An 8,620-nucleotide genomic window follows, 5' to 3' on the forward strand; every position below is an offset into this window, starting at 1 on the left:
AATTTTATTAGATATTATGGAGCCCATAACCTAAGGTTTATATAGCAAAACAGAGGATTAAGCATTTCTTTTACTTGTTATATCAGGCACCCTACTTTCGCTGATCTTTTAAAATCCCTTCATCGATCATTTTTGACGGGAAATATCTTTTTTCTTCATATCAAGTGATCGTGTCTGATGTACTTGAAATACAAGGGATGAACAATAAAAGGGTTTGTAACGGCTAACAGAAGAGACATTTAAGGTATATGATATATCATTTTATATGAATCTTTCACTGATATCGTACAAATGAAAGGTCAACTACCATCTTCTATCATCTGCAATTTATACTTCAAATCTGTTTTCATATCTTGCTTAGTTATGATTATTTTGTAAGGTATACTATAGAAAGCTTCAACTGAATTTGTTATTCTGGATGAGCGACACTTCAAACTTTTTTTATCACACCTCCACAAAACGAGATCACTTTAGTGTTAGAATGTTATAAACAGCATTTGAGTTAGTTAATACGATTTGAAAATTGGTCGAAACGAGCTTGACCGTATAGAAAAAAATATTTCTTTCTCAACTGTTTCTTCTAAAGTTTTCAGCTACTTTCAAAAAATCATTTATACTTTATATAGACCCATTTTTCTTCAGGGATACACTGTACTATTTCATGCGCATAAATGATGCCCAGTATGAGGTATAGTATCGAGATCTTCATTTAAGCCTGAAAACAACGGCTACTTCGTAGGTTTATTCAATACCAGAGATACGCAACTTAGTTCTGCAACTTTTTTTAAATGGAAGGAAGGTGTACTACCCCTTGTTTTCCATATAGAACTTGTACTATTGGCTCTATAGCTATTTATCATCCGTGCAGGATGATCTATCCGAGAAAGTGATTGTACAGATCATATATGAAAAGGAAAAGAGTAATTTACATGATTTTTCTAAATTATGATAGGTTGAAAGCGTTGTGATTGTCATAACTTCTATATAAAAATCGTATCCAAGATAATAAGGTTGGAAAATCCAAAAGCACCTGTGACTTGAGTTTGTTAAAATTTTCAAAAAATTCAAAATTAATTCTATTCTAGAACTACTTAGGTTTGATAATGCTGAATTTTGCAACAAAAGGTGCTAGAATTATGTACCCTGATATTGTTTATTCAATAAACAGCATATGAAAAAACCTTTGTTTGATAATTAAGCAGAAGAGTACAAAAAAGGACGTGTAAGAGAAGCCGGTTGTAAAAGGATAATGGAAGTATAAACATACATAAATGTGAAAGTTATGGAGGCAAAAGCTAGGTATATTTGCATATGGTAGTAAACGTAAAAAGTAATAATATGAGAGCGATTCATAGGGGTTTTTAAATTTTTATGTGAACATCTACCGCCATTTGTGCTAAATTATTGATGTGCATCAAAAATCAAATCAGCAATACGTTCACATTTTTTAAGCTTCCAGTAAGTTTGAATGTCATCCATATAATTGTAAACTATATTTTCTCTTGGCACATATGGTAAATCAGTATGCTTATTTACAGTTATAAAGGTACTGGTACGCACACCCAATTCTATACGCGTTACGATGTTGCTCATTGTCAGCTTCAAAAAAATGCACACAATTTAATGTCTTTCTGCTTTGATTAAAGTAAAAGAAGGATCGTGCAAAACATCTTGATAATATAGCAACAATAATAATAAATTGGTAAAGTTCTTTATCTTCCTCTCAGCTCTATTGCAATTTCAGACGTAAGCAAACAATTTACTTTTATTGTCAGTGCTAAACCCATACGTTGAGTTACCGGGATATAATTTCTGTTCATTTAAAATAAGCTTTCATTTTACCGCTTTTCAAATGATCTATTAGCTGTGTTATATGTTTCAATGATAGTCCTCTAGGGTTAAAGCTTGCAATACAATGCTAGATCACTGATTAGAAGTACAGGCTAACAATTTAAAAGGCTAAAAAAGCAGTAAGCCCATTACTCGTTCTTCTCATTCTAGTGCCATTTTTCAGTTTTAGCAAAGTCAAATTGACATTTGCCCTTTCTCGACAACAACCTTATAGATAAATCCATATAATACAGGTTATGAATTTGATTGAATGCTGCAAAATGTGTAAGAATATTATTTATTTTTCCTGAGAATCAAGCTTTTTTTTTATAAATTGTTACACACAAAATGCCTCAATTTCAAGAAAACTACGAAGTGACACGAAAAACAATCGGAATTGGTGTAACCTTTTTCATATGTCAAGTTTTGACATGATATTGTTTTTCAGAAGAGAAGTTTGTACTTATTATTACATCTTGATTTTTCATGTGTTAATTGGACATTTATTTCCAAACGATACCTCCTTTAAAAGAGATTGTCACAAGTAATATTCGTTAATTGATCTCTTCTTTTCAATGATAATCTAGAATTATTTAGTATAGTTTAATTAAAATGTTAAAGCTGATTGGTATTCTCGCTTTCTTTCTTTCTTTTTTGTACTCCTAAAATCTATTATACTTTTTCAGGTTTCAGTATCAAAATTCAATTACGATAATGATGACATGTTGGTTTAGACGAGTCTTATTGATTTTAAAAGATAAAGGGTGAGAATAAACTTCCTATTTTAGAAAGTATGCGGTTTATCTGAGTTCGAACGATATGTATGCAAATGTAAAGGATTGATGAATGCAAGTAAAGTAGGATTCCATATCATATTTTTTAAATGATTAAATATCAATACCTGAGCTCACTGATGTTTTGTTTTACGTGGTTTATAATCTTAAGCTTGGACATTTTAAGTATCCAAGTACAAGAAAACGTTTGCATGTTTGTAGAACTGAAGTAGGAGTATTTTTTTCTTTGTGCTATTGATAGACGTATATTTGCATTATTTATTATTTTCAATAAACTTACTGCTAATATTATATCAACTCCATTGAAAATTTTTTTAAAATAGAGTTTGTTTCTCTTATAGTAAAGCTTGGTAATAGGCGAGCTTTGGCAAAGCACCATGCTGTAGGCTGGCATTAGGTTTGTTTGTCAGCACAGTATATAAAGCAGTTTTTTGGAGGTATATTGGTTTCTTGTTCCTTATGTTAATGTGAATTTTTGGTTTATTTTTGTAACAATACTTTAAGAATACACAAAATTTTAAATTGAATTTTATAGCAGCACAATCTATGTCTACCGAAAAACATAAGACAAAGTTGCCTTGGGTAAATAATACCATTAACGGAATCCTATTTCAAATGTAATCCGATACCTTTGGAAAGGAAAACTTGCTTTTAAAGTAAAACTACTTATATTTGTATTCGACACGACAGTTTTATTGGATATAAATTAGTTTAAAATGGCAACCGGCCGTAATAATAAAAGTCCTTTGCTCGTCATAGTTCCGGCCCGGATTTTTGACGTACACAAGGAAAGAAATCATTTCATAAACCAGTTCAGGAACGAACTTCATTCAGATTTTAGATAACGACCATTGTATTTTGATTAAGCGACGTTATCATACGAAGAGCAACTTTGGCTCATGCCAAATAGATTCCTTTTATATGAAAGAATTCATATCCAGCCTTCGGGGTTAATATTTCTCGTACTGCATAAACCATTGCAGACATTTTGATATACTTTAGACTAAAATCAACAAATAATTATAGCTTCTAAAGTGCACTTGAGTCTGAATAAAATGCATTTGGTTTGACTTCATTATGTGCTTCATTTAGTATAATACATCACTCCAGCCTCGTTTTTCATCTCTTGCATTTTGAAATAAATATTGTAATGCAATCTGAAGCATAACAGATGAGCTTTTAACCAACGAAAAAGAATTTGAAATCGCGCATAATTTTGTAACCAGATCAAGTGTCTTGTAAAGCTGGCTCTTTTTAACCATTTCCAATTTTAAACTGTATCAAGAAAGCGATTTAGGAGCACGTTTATTCTGTATTCTCTGGCAATTTTAGTAGAAAATAAAAAAACCAACCGAAAACACTTGTTTTTTGGTAGCAGGCTTTTTGCATATGAAAAAAATAGTAGAAAAAAGATTAGACGTATAGTGGTTATTAATTGCACTTAAGCAGAACTACCAATGGCTAGTTTTTCATGAAACTTTTATATATTTTATCAATTAACCATATTTATTAAACTAATATACAATTCCAACTGCATAATGAATGTATTAGCTGTAAGAAATTCAATTTGTGCTGAGCATGTGCTTACCTTTAATTTTGTAATTGTAGAAAGAACTGAGCTTATTTCTAAGCCTTTGAAGATCTAAAATCTATTGAGATAGATACATTCAAATTCTTTAATAAATTTAACGAGCTTTGCGTGATTTTTACCTTATTTTTAGGTGTTTTTTGGGTGTTGATCTAAGTTTTTCTTTCAGCGTTCTGAAAGCCATGTTATCTTTTTTATTTAAAATAAATTATAAAGAGAATTGTGGCATGAGTGTAAGTTAGTCTATGAAATAAATATACATTTGTTTTCTCTCTTCCAGAGTTTCTATAAAGAAACATAATAAATATATTCAGACAATACAATTGCAATCCTATGAATCGAAGCTGTACAAGTTTAATTTCTGTGCCAAGTTGTATTCATATACTTAACTTGAATTAGCTCAACACGCTTTCTTTTTGTTTTTTTTTATCGCTTTGTTTTTAATATATTCAGCATACTTCGTATGATACAAAATCAAAAGAGGCGCGTCTTTTTCTTAATTGCTTAGAATTTTTCAAAATCTGGAATCCTTGACTAGGTTATGAAGATAAAGAAAGTCTAAAAAGTTGACAATGAATCATATATACAAGTTTTCGTTATGTCTATTTTAGCGTGTCTTTTGCATTTGTTAGAGAATAGGATATTATAAACGCGTTTATTACAGCTTTTAAGGAAAATTATATCAAGATGATTCCACAATATTCTTCATAACTAGAATCTTGACTCTGATTAACCTAAAAGATAAAATAAGAAACCGCATTTTCATTTATTTAGATACCTGCGCGTCTTTTTTAGAGAAAGGCAAATATACATCAGGGACTTGAAGCGGTATTAAACGAATTAAGCCGCTAGTATATTGGAAATAATAGCATACGTAAATTAAGATATAATATACTTGTATATTATACCAAAAAGAGTTAAGTGTGCAATTTTATACGAATAAAATGTTGATTAGCTTTTCAAGAGAGCAATGCATTAATGGATATATAATATAAAATTTATACAATTATTGTTTTAATGTTATGCAAAAAAAATTAATTTAGATGATACTGTATAATTTGTACATATATTGATGCGATTGACCACACATGCCATTGATCGCCTTAGTTTATAAGCAAAATTATACATTTAATAATCCTAGGACCTGAGATACCATTTGCTTATAGTCGATGCGGTGGTTTTCTCTATTTTAATTTTGCCCTAATACATATCATTACAATTGCTTACTATTTTCAATCTACAACTCCTCAATTAGTTATAAAATAGGTAAAGTATTATGTCTGTTACATCAATGTATTGTACTAATATAATTGAAAGAGATTAAATCTTAATGAAATGACTCTGTGCATTTTATGTCTAAATTTTATCATCAAGAGTAGTGAAGCCAAAGCCCACTTCATGCAAGTGTCCTTGAATATAAAGCTGTACCAAACTTGGCTGTAAATCAACTTATACATGAAATGATCCTGCCTACTGTTGCGCATAGTATTTTCTTATTTGCCAAGTGCTTTATGAACAAATCCAAAGCGTGAGTAGAAAAAAAACTTTTTTTGAAGAGGAAAGTGCCCTTTTCACCACTCATGCACCAAGCAATTGATTTAAGAGAATAACGAACTTGGCAGACAAAGAAAAGAATTCTTTCATGACTTATCATTCATTCTATTTGCATAAATCAGCCCATCTGCTTTTGATTTATCCCGGAAAGAAATTTGTTCTGCAATAATGTGTTTCTGATGCTTACAAAGTTTGATATAATCCATAAAACCTTATGCATTGAAATTAGATGAAGTACTAGCGAATTGCAATTTTAGAAAGAAGTGTACGTGTTTCTTTTTTTTTTTCCATTGGTGCCTGAACTTTCATGCGTCTGAGTACAATTGATATCTTTTGAAATCTCCTATTCTTTATTGAGTGCAGGCACAGAGACATGTATTTTCCGAAAGAACCAGAAAAGGATGGAGAACAAGAAAAATAATGACCATTCAGAAGAAGCTTGGTAATAAGGAGAATGCAACTTCCAATGATATGAGTAGAAAAAAATGGGTATAAAGAAGGAGAAAGTGACTTGTGGCTTCTTATGGGCTATGTTCTGTTCTATAATATATAATGTTTCTGTATAAATTTCAGACCAAGATTCAATATACTAACTCTGAAGATAAAAAAAGTTAATGAGACTGACTCTTGTAAAGTAAATGAAGTAAAACAATTCTTTCCTACATCTTATTATTCCAGGAACAGAAAGAGAACCTCATTTGTTGCGTTGAATAGCTTATCAGGGCTTATTGATCTTGGAAAATATGCTTTATTATAAAGATAATAGTAGGCTCTCCTGAAGATATCTTTGAAAAATGCATGATCAGGTTTTCTGTAGAATTGAGTACAAGTTTATTTAAGGACAGTTTAATCATGATTTCAGAGAAGGAAAAGTAATATTTAGTTACTTGAACTACTTAAAATCCTCAAATTTTGAAAGTGAATATTTGGAATGATTATTAAAGGTATTGAAGGTAGCGTGTTTATCAGAATTTCAATTCTAATAACATTATTAGGAGAAACAAATTAGTATAAGCATTTTTTATGTTGCTATCCAATCTTATTTCATTATTATTACAACTCCCTTCGGGCATAAATATCATGGCGTTTAGCTTCTAATGAAACTGGTTACAAAATGATCATATGATCCTTCAAAGATCCTTTTACGAATCAAAGTTCTTAAAACCCAGACTGAGCAACAAAACTATTTTTCTTTGTTTACTTGCTTTTCTTTTTTCAGGTGACTCTCCCTTTTTATTTCAGTCTATTTTTACTACTTTTTAGACTACATTCTGTCGTTACTTTAGAAAAATTGAGTAAAAAAATTCTTATTTAATACGTCGTTTTGAAACAACTAAAGCTTTTGTCAAATGAAAAGAAGTATGTACAATATACTTTTTGTTGTAAACAAGATCCAATATCGCTCTAAAATCCCATAAGCTTTTATTATAAAAAAGAAAATCATAAAAGTGATAAAGGATTCATTTTAAAATTTTGTTTACTTTCATTTTCACACGCACAAAAGGCATTAGATTCTTTTCTATCATAACAATACGATATACCATGTAAGAGATTATATTGGTTTCTTTTTAGGGAACAGAAACTGAAAAGGAGTAAATAAATGAAACTTTATTTTCAATTTCTCTTTTTTAATTAAAGCAACCATAGGCAAAGAAAAAATGTTATCATTGAAAGAGAGAAAACTGACACTAAATAAGAATAAATATAGTTTTATTACGCATGAATCGCACCACAAAAGTGTCAAGAAATTATAATGTGCCACATCTTAAGATTCAGTCTCAAACTGCCGCAAGTATTCTTTTTTTGTTTGTGTTTGCTCTAAACCATGCAGATGTGTATATGTGTGTCTGTACATCTAATAAACCAACGTTATGTCTTGGTATCTCCATATGTGTGGTTTCATAGTTTTCCTTTCTTTTCTTTTCTTTTTTCTTTTTTCTTTTTCTTTTTCTTTCTTTTTTTTTTTTTCATGAACGCACATACCAATTATATCAATCACTGATAGCTTCCATAAAAGTAGTCCGTTCTTCGTTCTTTCAATTCCGATAACGCAAACAAAATATGCGATACCATTTTAGAGAGGCTCAAAGATCAAGTTTTACCAACTTTTTTTAAAATACCGTGACTTTGTATAAACGTTCTTCCTTTTTTTAACCATTTATTTTATTTTCTCTCTTTTTTCTTTTTTATTTTCTTTTTTATTTTATTTTTTTATTTTTTTTTTTTACCTTCTTTTTTATTTACAGCCTAAATTTTCATATGCCAAAACAAAGAGCACCTATTTCAAGTAGATTGCGTAGTAGAGGTAAAAGTAGTTTAAAAACACTTTCTATTAGCAAACGTAAGATACAAAAAAGGAAATAAAAAAAAGGGGAGAAAAAAAACTTACAACCTTTATGTACAAATAGTAGTTCCAGAAAAAGAACAATACAATCCAAAAACCGGTAATATATTATAAAATCTGAATTAAGCCAATATGGTATTTAATGCGTGTATGCATTTTTCTCTATTCTTTTTAGCCAATGAAACTTCCTTTTCACCAAGATATGATAATAACATCTATCTAGATGAATTACAGTCCCCACTTTCATACGTTAGAGCGCCACCAGAGGAAAGAGAGAAAGTGTTGCGTCATGAATCTAACAGGATGATTCAATCATTTGGTAAGCTTAAAGCACGTTCGTCTACATTTTATCAAGCACACGTTGCGCCTCCTGTTCAATCTAAAAGAATGCGCCACCTTCGGTCAGAGAGTCCAGTACCGTCAATGAGAATTTTGCCACCCTCTTTTATCATCAGTAAGCGCCATGCAAAGTACAAGAAGACAGGTCAAAAGAGGCCTCGCTCTCCTTCG

This window comes from Rhizopus delemar, genomic scaffold (assembly GCF_000149305.1).
Source record: "Rhizopus delemar RA 99-880 supercont3.1 genomic scaffold, whole genome shotgun sequence".
NCBI lineage: Eukaryota > Fungi > Mucoromycota > Mucoromycetes > Mucorales > Rhizopodaceae > Rhizopus > Rhizopus delemar.